Source organism: Talpa europaea (assembly GCF_964194135.1).
Source record: "Talpa europaea genome assembly, chromosome: 13".
NCBI classification, from domain to species: Eukaryota; Metazoa; Chordata; class Mammalia; order Eulipotyphla; family Talpidae; genus Talpa; species Talpa europaea.
Genome location: NC_140080.1, coordinates 25,120,634 through 25,135,613, shown reverse-complemented (window position 1 = coordinate 25,135,613; position 14,980 = coordinate 25,120,634).

The following is a 14,980-nucleotide window of genomic DNA, read 5'->3' as shown; positions in this document are numbered from 1 at the left end:
TTTTTTTTAATGGCATAGGTGCATATTCAGTTATTAAGCCAAGTACATGTCAAAAGAAAATCAACATTCACTTGCTAAAAACCCTCAGCAGCTGCCAAACTCCACGGCATATAATACAAATAATTTGATCTGACTCACTTTTATGGACCAAAAATTTCTTTAAATTGTCTTTGCCTGCTAACAATTAGACCTATTTCAAAACTCATTTCTACATGAAGTCTCTGTTCTCTTTGAACATGGCATGATCCCTTCTTTTGAACTGGGATTGTAGTTTATAGTTTAATTGTGCTCATTGGTTGTTTTACAATACTATCTATGTTTTGTTAAACAAGAAGGCACTGATAATTAGGAGGTTCTAAGGCCTTTGATAGCCTCTGTATCCAATCAAATTAGGAGCCTGGAGATGCCTGAAGTGTTTTAATCAAAACACTTAGGACAGCCAATCACAGCCAACTAGGCTTTCAATTCCAGCCAATCAAATTAATTTCTTGCTTAGTTTTTATGCTTTCTCCATGTAAGTCTTTACCCTGTCTCCTTTTGCTGCTCCTAACCATTTCTGGTGTGATGCTACCTGATTTGGTTTTTATTTAAATAGAATCTTAAAATTTTCAATATATATTCAATAATTTTCAATATATATTCTGATTTGCCTTCTGACAGTGCCTTCTCACTAATTTTATAAAACAAAGGATCATTAATTCTAACAAGAGAAATCAAAATTAAACTGAATCAGAAGGGATAAGACTCCTTATATATGATAGGTATCTTCATTCAAAACTATGCATTGCACAGCTATATCAGGTATTGTAGAGATATTTGGGGTGTACCAGTCAACAAAGAACATCCCTGCTCCCATGGGGGCAGGGGTTATTAAAATTTTATATATTGAACTCTGAATTATATGGCATCATATCATTTGTTTTCATGAATGCATTTTACCACATTTATTTTATATATGTGCACTTAAAAAAATCATAAGCCCTGTAAAATAAGAATTGTTCTTTACTCAGCATTTATCACATGTAGAACCTGACTCAGTACATATATAGAAAGGGACATTCAAGTGACTGTTGATACAAGTCTGATAGTTATAGTCTGATGGCCATGGCCATGTGCAGAGTGTTTACTCAAGCTAAACAGGAAGGCTGGCTGGCACTGAGCTCCAACTGTTCGTAGCCTTTCAGGAATCCTACCTTCAGAGAGGATAGTGTTAAAGGCACTAACTGTGAAATTGCACTCTCTGTTTTGAATTCCAGCTCAGCAATAACTAGATAAAGGCTTCCCTTGGGACCCAGAGGGTTAAGTCTCAGCACTATAATCACTATGGCCTGAGTTCAGTCCCTGGTCAGGGAGCTAACCCATGTGTGGCCCAGCAGACCTTTCTTGTCTCACCTGGTGCTCCCCTTAGTAGTGTTTTTAAGTAAATCCACCTGTTCTGCTCCCCAGTCTCTGTCTCTGGTGAATTCTCTCACCCCCCCCCCACCTCTGGCCTATATCCCAGTTCTATTATACAAAAATAAAATTTAAAATACATATATATAACCTCAAAAAAAACTTGATAGAAGTCTTAAAGTTCTTTACCCTTCTGTGCTTCAGTTAGTGATTAATCACGGAGCTATTTTGTGATTAAATGCAATAATTCTTTGTGTCTTTCTGGTGGTGCAGCAGTTGAGCACTGGGCTGCGAAGCTGCCCGCAGCCTCTGCAGCGCTGGTTCGATCCCTGGCTGCTGAGCGAGGGTCCCACATGGCGCGCAGACCTCTCCTGCCACCCGCTACTCCCCTCTGCAGTGTACTTCGCCAGTCTGCCTGCTCTGCTCTCCGCTCTGGCTCTGGTGAATTCTCTCACCCTCCCGGCTTCTGACTGTACCCAGTGCTTGTATAAATAAATAAATAAATCTTTTTAAAAAATGCAATACTTCTTTGAAATACTTAGTTACAATAATGCCTAAAATATACAAATATGTGGGATTCCAATGTTGATATGTTGATAAACTGCCAAAATTCAATTATAAATGTGTATTTTAAAAATATTAAATGCATATCTTTGGGCACCAATTTTCAATCTCTAAACTTTCTACTTTAGTGTCAGTGTTAAGTAATTGAACACTGAGCTACTGTGGTGAATTAAGCTCCTGTGATTTTGTTCACCTCATGGTGGCATGTGAAGCAAGAATGAAAGAGTGATGAATATAGGATAATGCAATAAACAGTATTTGGGAGTGATAGGTTCTATGGAGAAAATACATTCAGGTAAGAGGAGATGGACAAAGGTGGACTATTTCACATTGCATGAATGGAGAAGGGCTCTGTGTAAAAAAAGAAATTGGAGCAAGAGAATTAAAGGAATGGGTCTGTCATGAGGTCAGATTGGAAAAGAGCATTCCTTGAAAACATCAAGCTGTTCCCAACCCTGGGCCCAACTCTTGTACCAGCAGAGTTTTTCCAGGAAGAAGGGTAGATGTGATGACCTGCATTAAGAACATTTTGATGTTTTCAAAGACTACCTTGTGATTTGAATCTTATGAAGAAAAGGGAGACAAATTCAGAGATGCTTCAGGGAGTCAGATCATGTAGAACATCTAGGACTTAGTGTGGACTTTTTTTTTTGTTTTAACATGATGGATAAACAATTCAGGCTGCTATAAAATATAGACTGAATGGCTTCTAAACAAGGCATTTATTTCTCATATATTCTGGAGGTTGGAAGATTGAGATAAGAGTGGCTGCACAGTTGGCTTCCGATGAAAGCCCTCTGCTAGGTGGGAGAAGGATTACTGTTTCTTCACATGGTCGTGGGGCAAGAGAGCTCTCTGGGGTTCTCTTAAGAACCCTAAATCAGTTCGTGAGGAGCCAAGCCTAGTGACCTTAATCACATTCCAAACACCCTAACTTCTATTACCATCCCATTGAAAGTTAGAATTTCAGTATATGAATTTGAGGGGCAGGGAGCTGTCAGGATGCACATTTAATCCATAACAACAGAAAACCATTGACTTGTTTTGAGCAGAAGAGTGACACAATTAAGTCACTTTTAAAAAGACCTCTCTGGCTATTACATTGAAATTAACCTGCAACTGGGCTAACAGGAAGGAAGGGACACAAGTTAAGAGGCTAGTGTAATAATCCAAGAGAGTTCATAATAAATTTGAAATGCCAGCCAGATCTCTGATGTGCAAGATTGAATGGATAGTTGGGTATAGAAGTCTGGAATAGAGAGGATGGTTCTGGCATTAGAATTGGAATATTAGGACTCATCAGTGAGGGAATTTAAAATTATGCTGTTGTGGGGCGTCCCTGGTGGTACAGCAAGTTGAGAGCAGTGCTGTGAGGCTGTCTGCAGCCTCTGCAGCATGGGTTGGATTCCCGGCTGGCCAGGGAGATACCCACATGGCAAGGCGGACCTCTCCTGTCTTGTCCGCTGCTCCCCCCAGCAGTGTATTTCAGTCCATCTGCCTGTTCTGCTCCCTGCTCTTTCTCTGGTGAATTTTCTCAACCTCCCATGCCTCTGACCTGTACCCCAGTTCTTGTATAAAGAAAATAAATCTTAAATTATACTGTTGTATAATATTATCACAGAAATGAGGGTGGAGGACAGGGCCCTGGGCCCTGTGTATTTAAAGGAATAGAAATTGGGGAGGATTCAGCAAATAAAGAGGAAAAGGGACAGCCAGATAGTATCATGAGAGTGTTGATGATTTGGAAGTCAAGTACTGGGCATGTTTCTAAAGAATTACCTGGATAAATTGAGTAGTGAATATTGTTGGTATACTTGATAAGAGCAATTTTAGATTTTTTTTTTAAAGATTTATTTTATTTCTACAAGCACTGGGGTACAGGCCAGAGGTGCGGGAGGGTGCGAGGATTCACCAGAGACAGAGTGGGGAACAGAACAGGCAGAATGACCGAAATACACTGCTGAGGGGAGCAGTGGGCGCGACAGGAGAGATCTGTGCCATGTGGGTGTCTCCCTGGCCAGCCGGGAATTGAACTGGCACTGCAGAGGCTGCAGACAGCCTTCACAGTGCTGCTCTCAACCGCCTGCGCCACCAGGGAGGCCCTAATTTTAGTAGATTGATGTAGATAATGAGTAGAGAGAATGATGAGACTGATTTTGACAGTTCTTTCAAACTCACTGTAAAGAGAACAGCGAAATAGGGCAGTAACTGGAGAGAAATAGAGGATCAGTGAAGTTACCTTTTGTTGTCCTTGTTGACTGGTTTTTAAAGAAGGGGAGAGATAGTTGAACATTTTTGTCTGTTGATAGGAATCATCAAGTAGAGAGCGAGGCTTTGCCAGTGTAAAAGAGAGAGAGGTTCGGGTCAATTGCAGGAGGCAAGTCCTTTTGGGAAGGGAATAAAAACCTAGAGAAAAGATGGAGGAGTGGGCTTTAGGCTGAAAGAGCATATTCTTCAATTTAAAAGACAGAAGTAGAATATATGGATGTCATCAGCAGTGAAGTATACTTCATAGTGAAAGCATGTGAATTTCTGGGTTGCTTTTATTTCTCAGTGAACTAAGAAGCAAGGCATGTTCTTTTTGCATGTCATTTCCTGAACATGTGGCGCCTCTACTCTGTGCTGTGAATCTCAGTGTCCCTTCCATAGAAAACTCGTTCCCCTCTTTCTGTTGTTGAAATTCCTGTTGGCCTTCAAGGTCTGGATAAAAGCACACAGAGTGTGCAAGTGTTCTGACTCCTCAGTCAGGAAAGGCCTTTCTCTTTCAGCCTGCTGTCCAAATAATCAGTATCAACAACACTGAATTTATGACATACTGTCTTTTCACTTCTGTGAACTGGTCTCACCATCTCCATTAGACTGTGTAGATCTGTGGCAAGGAGGGGTCAAAATGTGTTTCATTCTTCTTGGTAGCAAGCTAGAAAGAGAGCAGGAGTGGTGGGGTTGCAGTGGTTTGGTGGTTTTAGGTAGTTTGTAGAAGTAATGTGTAGAAGTGGTATGTGCAGAGTTCATTAGGGAGAGTAGGGATGACTACTAGGTAATGGTAGTTTTCTAGAGAGATGGTAGCTTGTACTTTGAAAATACTGGAGAGACAAAGGATAGATGGTGTTAAGTGATGTTGACTTTTGTTCTTGTTACTTTTTTAATTAAAAAAATCTGTTCATGTATAATTTCTTGTCACACTTGCCAGAACATGCCTTTGTGTGGTAAACAGTGTTATACTTGTTTGGTTCTAGATGTTTAACATGCATTTTTATTTTTTAATATTTTTCTTTATACCCATACTTTATACAGTTGAAGGGAAAGTCCTTTTTATTCCCATTCTCTTCCTCCTCAATAAGAAAACATAAAACTCAAGACACGGGCCATATTTAATTTCTGTTAAAATTTCTGTTCTTTTTTATTCAAACATTAGTAGCACTTAATTCCAGAAAATATTTTAAAGGAGAGGATGTGAAGACATAGAATTCAATTTCTGAGTGTGATGCATATGTAAGCATTAAGGAATCAATAAACTCATAACAAATACATAGGCTGCAACTTCAGAGCATTTTTAGATAAGATAACGAAAAGAAAATTATTTTAAAGTATCAAATGAAATCTTGCCATTCGCAGCAATGTGGATGGAGCTAGAAGGAATTATGCTCAGTGAAATCAGCCAGAAGGAAAAAGAAAAATATTGGATGGTTTCACTTACATCAGGAATATAGGGAAACCAGATAAGACATCACTGTAAAAAAATAACAACAACAATACAAAACACAACAAAACAAAAACGGACAATTATAAATCAGACATACTGCAGGGGAGGAGGAGGGAGAGGGATCAGAGGGAAGAGTACAGGGGACTGAGGTGATGGTGCACGGGTGCATTGGTGAAGGAAACTCTATGGGGACTACACCTGAGGGGGTGGGGGAAGCAAATATTGTTGAAAAATAAACCATAATGTAAAAAATTAAAAAAAAAATTTTAAAAAGTATCAAATGAAATCTAATGGGTTCCTACGAAGTATATAAAAATACGAAGATTAATGAGCCTGTAAATTAGATGTGAGATTGTATTTGTTAATATTTTATAGAATTTAAGAAAATATACCAGAATATTTGCTTTAAATAACCTCAGTCTTCACCTACTTTAAATGGCAGCTCATTTAAACCTACCCGTAGAAGCTATTTGTGACAGAACTTTTCTGAGAATGTTTTCATTTGCCATTCAAAAGAGAGACAAATAGATAAATAGAATATAATAAATGTTAGACATTTGTGTTTAGTTTCAACAGCTTGTAAACCTCTCAGGTTTTAACACCTTTATGGATCTGCTTATGTGCTACCAGAATCAGAATATAGAAACAGGCATATACGGCCACATGGAATGGGAAGGAATAACCAACCATTGATTCAAATTCCTTTTTCTTTCCCTGCGCTACCTGTTGCCATCTCATCTGACTTCTATCTCAAACTCCTTGACAGATGGCAAGGACTCATCATCTAAATTTTATCATTCAAAGATGCCGCTCTTATCACAAAATAAGACAGATTCAGTGGGACAATAACAGATCAAACTGATTTTCTGTCTGCCTTGGAATCACATTAAAAATTCAAGCTCCAGGACATAGCTAAGGAAGGTTGTTTCAAAGCAGGGAAGAATAAAGAATAAAGGTCTGACTTCCTTTCAGTAGTAATAGGTGAAGAAGCAAATGGAAGGAAATGTAAGTGGGTCCTTGGAGAAAAGTGCAGTTTGAGAAATGTGGAAACAAATTTGCCATTTTTTGGTTGTAGTTTGAGAATAGAAACCTCAGAGAAGCATTGCGTACAAGTACTGGAGATAACAGTAGAGAAGATTCAGTGGTGTATTTGGATAGAAGGGCACCATCTTACCTGAGAGTCCCTGGCTGGAAGAGGGTCCGTGTTCTTCCTGTACATTCAGAGTAAGTTGTGGAAACTAGCTAGGAGAATGAGCTGATAACCATGCCCAGAAGCCACTTGGCCAAAAGATTAAGGCGATAACCCACTGCAGTGATATATATGTGAACTATAAAGAGGAGCTGATGGCTGGCAACTCCAGCACACTGCAGGTAACCACTGTTTCACCGGCAGGAGCCAGCAACACACAGGATGGGTGCCACGGAACAATAAAAGGAACCACACTCTCCCTGCATACCCTGTGACAGCCTGAGTTTCAGAGAAGGGGGCAAGAAACTCAGAGTTTAAACTTTTTTTTTAAGATTTATTTATACATACAAGAACTGGGGTACAGGCCAGAGGGGCAGGGGGTGAGAGGATTCACAAGAGACAGAATGGGGAACAAACAGGCAGACTGACTGAAAGACACTGTTGAGGGGAGCAGTGGGTGAGTAAGAAGAGGTCTGCTGCACCATATGGGTAGCTCCCTGGCTGGCCAGAGATTGAACTTGTGCTGCAGCGGCTGCAGATAGCTTCACAGTGCTGTGCTTTAACCCCTTGTGCCACCAGGGAGGCCCAAAGCTTTGAACTTGATTGAGACTGAACTAGCAATCCTGATAAATGGCTGATGGAATGGAATTTACCCCAATACTACTACTCTAGAGGCAGATTGGAAGATTCAAGTTGGTGACTGTAGGAGTTAAACTGTTACACAAATTTGAGGGCAGAAGCATTGACTCTATAACCCAGAAACCAGCTGTAGAGAGAAGTGACTAGCTTTCTAGCTAACCTCTGACTCACAAAAATCCTGCTGATGTGCAAGAAATCACTGTTACTTTATTCATGAGGCTTGAGGTTTTCACTGTTTTTCTTCAAACTCTAAACATATTTCTAACATTCAAAATGCAGTACTGATTCTTCAACTTTTTAAACATAAAATACCTATTGAATAAGATCATTTTTTTAAAACATTGCAGGGGTCAAATTGCCTGGAATTTTGTATTTGTTAATAAGCATGAACCACAATTTGAGTAAAGACACAGTGGAGGACTTGGTTAATGAGTTCTCAGTGTGTAGCTTAAACTGCCCTGGTCTGAAGCCTTCTCAGTGTGGGATCCCAATTACTGTCACTTTCCTCCACAGATGCCCTCTTGACAATCTCCACAGTCCCACTGCTCCACACTGTAGGGTGTAATCAGAACAGTTAATCACTCCTATTCTTTAGAAGCTCTCCACTCATTTGACAGGATTTCTGGGTTTTGACACTAAAAAACTACGTTCCTCAAGTTATGCCAGCCGTGTTTTGCATCCTGGTGCCATCTGGTGGTGAGAGGTTAGCTCCAGCGTACAGGGAAATTCAAATGAGCCTTTGTTTTCAGCTTGTTCCCCCCTGTTTTTCTTTGGTTGTTTTGTTGTTGTTGTTGTTGTTGCTTGTTTTCGGTGGTGGTGTTTCTCGTTTTGCAGAGTTTTATCAGTGTAAAATACAAAAATTGGATTTTTTAGACAATAAAGATGATAAAAGCGCATAAGCCAACACTTTTGATGTTGCCAAATTGAGCCTTGGTGCCTCACCTGGCTGATTTAGAGAGTTGGCGTTAGAGGGATCTGTCCCAGGAATGTCCCTGAACTGATGTGGACCTGAACTCTGCAAGGCATATTCTCAACCCACTTTTCAAAGTAGGTCAGATGTCACCTCCTTTGGAGCTAGGTCCAGTCCAGACTCTGGGGGAGTTGGGAATTCCTGGAGCTTACATAAATTTAGGAATGAGCTGAGGCAAGTTTGGAGAAAGTAGAGTCTGTACTCTGCAACATTGTGATAAGGGAAGGACATTCTGTTAACATTATTTACTAAGAAAGCAATGAATCCATGAGTATTCTAAATCACAGGGTCTAAGGCTGCTTTTTTTTTTCTTACAAAGAGACAATGTGAACCTCAACTTAAAAATGGTGCAATTTATGATATCCAGGTTTCCTGGCATTCTGGACACAACAGTGTATGTACTTGTGCATGTTCTGCATTCAGTCCTGGAGAGTCTTTCGATGCCCAAGTCTCAACCTTTTCCCCTATAATGTGTGTGCACTTACCTCACAAGAGTATCGAGATGAGTGGGATTGTGGAGGTGGAAGGCTTTAGAACTATGAGCCTAGGAATCATGGTTATGTCTGTTGTATTTGTGTCAGCCTGAGGCAATGCAAGTGAAGGCCGACTGAGAGGATCAGTAATATGGGGATGTAGGGAGATGGCAGCTGTCCACAGGCATCCACTGGATCCTGTATAAGTCGAAAAGTGATTCTAAAAGATGTGTATTTGTGTGTTGAGAATAGAAAGCAAAATAAAACTTAAAATCTATTTTAGAAATCATGAAAAGGGTTTATGAATGTCATATTTTTTTTAAAGATAGCAAGAAAAAAAAGTGAAATTATTCTCTTAGCAATTGTTTTGATTTAGATATTTTAGCCCTGAAAATAATATTTTTAGAGTGAAGCTCAGTTTACCGCTATTTCATTTATATTGGCCAATGCAGTTTGGAATCTGGCCTTGAGCAATTGTTGTATTATCCAGGTAATTATCTAAACAGTGTTTCAGCAACCTTGAAACTAATTGAAATGTGAGGAATTTTAATGTTTATTTCATAGTTGGGAAAAACTAACAAGATTTTAATTAGCAGAAGAATTCCTTCTTTGCTTTGTGAGGAACTTGAGAACAATAAGTATATGTAAAACTGCTTCTTGAATCTCATTTTTTCAGGCCTAAGAAATCTAGTCGGGACATTTTATATTAAAAATGACTTGCTCAAAAGATTTTTAATTTCATTTTTTTTCTTTTGAAATACCATTTTGTATTTGGTTTTGACATTCATTACATGCATATATAATAAGTACCTACTTACAATTCCCTGTATACTCCATACAGTAGGTTTAAGGCACTGAGAAAATATATACCCCTGTGAGATATATTTGAGGCGGGAGGGAAATAAAGCAAAAAGGACATATTATTAACAGAGTCATGAAGGAAGACAGGACCTGAAAAGCACTTGAGGAAGGTGCTCTATACTTGAGAAGAGGGCTCCTAATTTGGGCATGAAATTTTCCAGCAGTCTGCACAAAGAGGGCAGCTTGACCAGACATATGACTCATCGTGTCCGTAAAATGAAAACAGAACAACTGCTCTGGCAGAAAGCTGTGTTCAGTTTCTAAAATTGCTTATTTTGGTTGAATATTCTCTCTTTAAGTTGGCTTCCAGTGGACTAAGTGATTATTTGGAAGGAACTGTAAAAGTTATCTTTCCTCCAAAAAGCAGTCTATTAGACTCTAGGTGTGTAAGTGGAAATCCTCAGGGGTGAGACTTAATGGCCTCAACTAATTCCACTCTTCAAAATTAGTTCTCATTCATGATAAATTTGTGTTTTCAGTTATAAGAGGAGAAAATTAAAAATCTGGTAATAAACAGTGGGTGTATGAAAAAGAGGAATTAAGAAATACCAAAATATACTCTCAATACAGAGCTCAAACTGTAGAAACTCGTCCCACTCCAAATCTGATACAAGCCATAACTCATTTAATATCCCTAAAATTGTTAACAACTTGAGGAGATTTGGAATGGGACTCACTAAGAAGAGAATTCTGCGTTTAACTTCAGCTTACACTGTGGAGTAGGGTCTGAAGCTGGTGCTCCCACTTCTGCTGCCATGGGTCAGCATGACTCTAGACCAGTTTTAACCTCATTTCTTGCAACATGAGCGGGTATCCAAATTCATGGTGCAGGACTGGGCAGTCGGAGCTCTTGCGAGCCAGTCACACTGATTCTGATCCCAGAGGCATATTTAGACCATCATCTGCAGAATGTCCTTTTGGTAAAATATTTTTCATGAGTGAAGGGCAGACACACCACCAGATGGCAGGAGTGCACTCTGAATAAGGGAGTTGTCAAGGATGCCTTTTTCTTTGCTTTCCACACATCAGAGTCTCCACTAGGTGACAGCAGCATGAAGATGATTGGAATAAGCCACACTGGGTTATATAAGAAAGAATTTTCATACTACTTTTAAATGTGAGGGCAGCTCTTTTAAAGAATATATACAGTTGGATTTTTTTTCTCTAGAAAATTGCCACGATAATTTGAGACCTCTTAGATTAATTTGAGACCTCTAACTTAAAAGAGGAAAAAAAAAAAAGGCGACGAAGGAAGGGGGAGGAATGCATCTTCTAAAGAACCTGGGAAAGATTTTTGATTGAAGCTCAGCTTTTTAATTTTAGGAATATATGAAGCCTAGACTTTCTTAGCCCAATTTAGAAAAAAAAAGTGAGTAAAATAATGTTGAGGATAATAATAATTAATGACCAAGGGTTGTATTTTTTTAATGGAGGTATAATTGATATAGAATATTTTAGTTTCAAATATTCAACATTCTTTCTTCATTTGTACACATTGCGAAATAATCATAACAAGTATTTCTATCTTTTAAATTTTCAGATTTGTAATACTGCATCATTGACTGTCACCCCCTTGCTGTACATTCTATTTCCTTGGCTTATTTTTTTTTTAATATTTTTTTAAAGATTTATTGATTGATTGATTTATACATACATACATACAAGCACTGGGTACAGTCAGAAGTGCGGGAGGGTGAGAGAATTCACCAGAGCCAGAGCGGGGAGCAGAGCAGGCAGAAGGACCAAGGTACACTGCTGAGGAGAGCAGCGGGCGGCAGGAGAGGTCTGCGCACCATGTGGAACCCTCCTCCGGTGGCCGGGGAGCAGCCGGGGATCGAACCAGCGCTGCAGAGGCCGCGGGCAGCTTCGCAACCCAGCGCTCAACCACTGTGCCACCAGGGAGGCCCTCCTTGGCTTATTTTGTAACTGTAAGTTTTTACTCCTGATCCCTTTCACCCCTCTCCTGCCCCAGTCCTCTATTCTAGTAACCCCCAGTCTGTTTTCCCTTTGATTTTAGTTTAGCTTTGTGGGTTTTTTTTTAAAAGATTTATTTCTACAAGAACCAGGGTATAGGCCAGATGTGCGGGAGGGTGAGATGATTCACCAGAGATAGAGCGGGGAGCAGAACAGGCAGACTGACGAGATACACTGCTGAGGGGAGCAGCAGGTGAGACAGGAGAGGTCTGCTGCGCCGTATGGGATTCTCGCCAGCTGGTCAGGATCGAACCCGTGCTGCAGAGGCTGCGGACAATTTCACAGTGCGGTGCTCAACCACCTGCGCCAGGAGGGAGGCCCTGTTTTTTGTTTAATATTTTATTTATTTATGAGTACAAGAACTAAGGTGTAGGCCAGAGGTGCGGGGATTTACCAGAGACAGAGTGGGAAGCAGAACAGACCAATCTACTGAAATACACTGCTGAGGGGAGCAGCGGGCAAGACAGGAGAGGTCTGCTGCACCATGTGGATTAGCGCCCTGGTCAGGGATTGAACTCATGCTGCAGTGGCTGGTGATAGCTTGAAGGCACTGAAACTTTAACCCTATGCCACCATGGAGGCCCTCTGTTTTCTTTTTTAGATTAGACATATTAGTGAAGTCATATGGTATTCGTCTCTCTCTGTTTGAGCAGTTGTTGCAGATAGCAAGATTGCATTCTTTTTAGTGGCTGAATTATATTCCTGTGTGTGTATATTCTCTGTGTAATATATATTCTGTTATAGTGTGTGTATACACTTATATATACACATACACATATTTATTCATTCCTCTATTGATGGATTCTTAGGTTCTTTTCAATCTTAGTTACTGTAAATACTGCTGCTTCAGTATATATTTTTGAATTAATGTTTTCATTTTCTTCAGGTAAATACCCAAAGTATAATTTTTGGATCATATGTTACTTTACATTTTTTGAGTAATTTCCACACTATTTTCCATACTGACTGCTCCATTTACTATGTATTAGGCAAAGCAAAGGTGTCTCCCAATCTTGAAAGAATGGCCTTTTGTAGGTGTTAAAGCTTATGTTCTACTTTGCACTACTTTTTGGTTGTCTCTTGAAACTTTGTGGTTATCCAAACTAGGCAGTCTGGATCATTGTTGATATATCACCTATTAAGAAGACCTATTCTTCATAGATCTTGATAGCTCATCCTTGATAATTTGGGGGGGTAGGGTTGGTCTGCAAAGATCTGACAATTTAAATAGAAGGATCACTTTGAGCACATGATTTCAGGCGGATTGAGGCCAACTTCTCAGGTATCTGCTTTTAAAGTAAGCTGACCTCCAGACCTGGTAATATGTAACTGTCCCCCTGAAGCAAGAATTTGGGTTCCAAAGATAATGTTCCCTGCTCTGTGTACACACCCTTTCTGGCTACACTGAGCAGAGCAGTCATGTTGAGCAGTGTTGCAGCAGATCTTGAAGCTGCATTTAGTGGTACAGTGACCTGCTCCCAGGTGCATGGCCAGCTCGACCTCATTCGGTGATGTGGTGGGGTGTGGTCAGTGTGCATTCAGGCTCACAAGATAGGGTGTACTAAAACGGTGTGTACTAAGACAACTCTGTACTAAAACAGCTCTGGCACCAGTAAGGTAAGGCAAAAATGCCAAAAAGTCACCTACTAGTGCCTATGATCCTGGAGAAGTTCCTGCAAATCCTTCTCCCCTGGCAGATACTTTAAGATTGGCTAGTAAATCTCCTTGCTTTTCCTACTGCTCCTGGGCCCCAGGGTGAGTGAGTCTGCACTTTCCCGTAGGCACATTCTCTCCATTCCTCACCACTTTTTGGGTCTCATGGTCACAAGCCCTGTTGACTTTCAAAGCTAGATGTTTTGGGGGGTTCTGTCTCTTTGGTGCAGGTTGCAATGGTCGGGATGTTTGATAAGGGCCAAGAACCCCTCACTTCTCAATAAACCCATATTTGTAAACACCCTCCTGATTGTGGTCTCTGGCTTAGGGGTGTGGTTTCATGGAAAAACCATGTGTCTCCTTCTACCCATTTGGTTTGGTCCTTATGTTGCTTTTTGTAGAGTTGTTGTTCAGGTCATTTTCAGATCTTTGTCAGAGAGAATTATTCCATAGATAGCTGTGTGTTTTATGTTTGTGGGAGAAAATGAGCCCAGGATCTTCCTATGCTGCTATCTTGAACATTCTCCAGTTACATTGAAGGCTAACACTGAAGATTGGCTTGGGAACAATAGCAACATTACAAGGTCGTTCATATTGAAATACATGTGACTGAAAGTATCATAGATGAGAACAGAGGGATACTAGGTGCTTGCCTGGGCAGGAGAGAAGAACAAACAAATGGGGGTAGGAAGACTAGGAGTTCAGGTGAACAGCTTCACACGCCTGTGGTACCAGTGCTTAGTACCTTTAGAACACCTTAACTGGACAGCCAGATGTCTCCTAATGCAGCACAGATGTTTTCCATGTGTAGCAGAGATAGGAAATTGTTTTGAACATCTTAGAAGTGAGCATTGAGCAGTCCAGCTTTAAAAACAGGTTAATAGCAAGTAGTTGCCCCTAGGTGTGTCCACGGAGAAGGTGGGTCTGCTCACAAAGTCCCTAGGGCCTTTGTCTCTCTTTGATTCAGTTCTTAATTGCACTAGAAGCTATTTTAGAACTGAAGGAATAAAAAGTCAAGGACTACAAATATTCTTAAAACACTTTTTGCACACAATGATTTTATTATGTAGTAAAGCTGCATGTTAATGTACTCTCAAGTGTCTTCAGGATGAATGCGAAAAAAATGATAGGACACTCCCATAGGGCAAAGACTGACTAATAGGAAGAAAAGTCCTTTTGTTTCATAAGACAATCTGAGGGTGGTGGGGGCAATATTGAAAAAAGGAGACAGGAATGAGGTTGAGGGACTTAAGGAAGGGTATTCTAGGAGAAAGAGAAGGGTGGGACTTGATTCTACTTCAGTGGCCAGTACCATGTCCTCAGGTTTCTGCAGGAAATACATGGCAACTTAAGGGTGTCAGTAAGACAGCAGAAATAGTGAAAACAGCTGCCATTAAATATAAAACTGCTTACTGTGAGTCAGGTATTGCTTTTATTGATCTATTAGGCAAACCTTTTGGGGGGAGGTGATGTTCTCCCTTCTCTGTTTGAGATAATCGTTTGCCAAGGGTCCGACAGTGGGCACTGCTAGGATCCAAACTCAGTTCTCTAAGCAGCTTTCC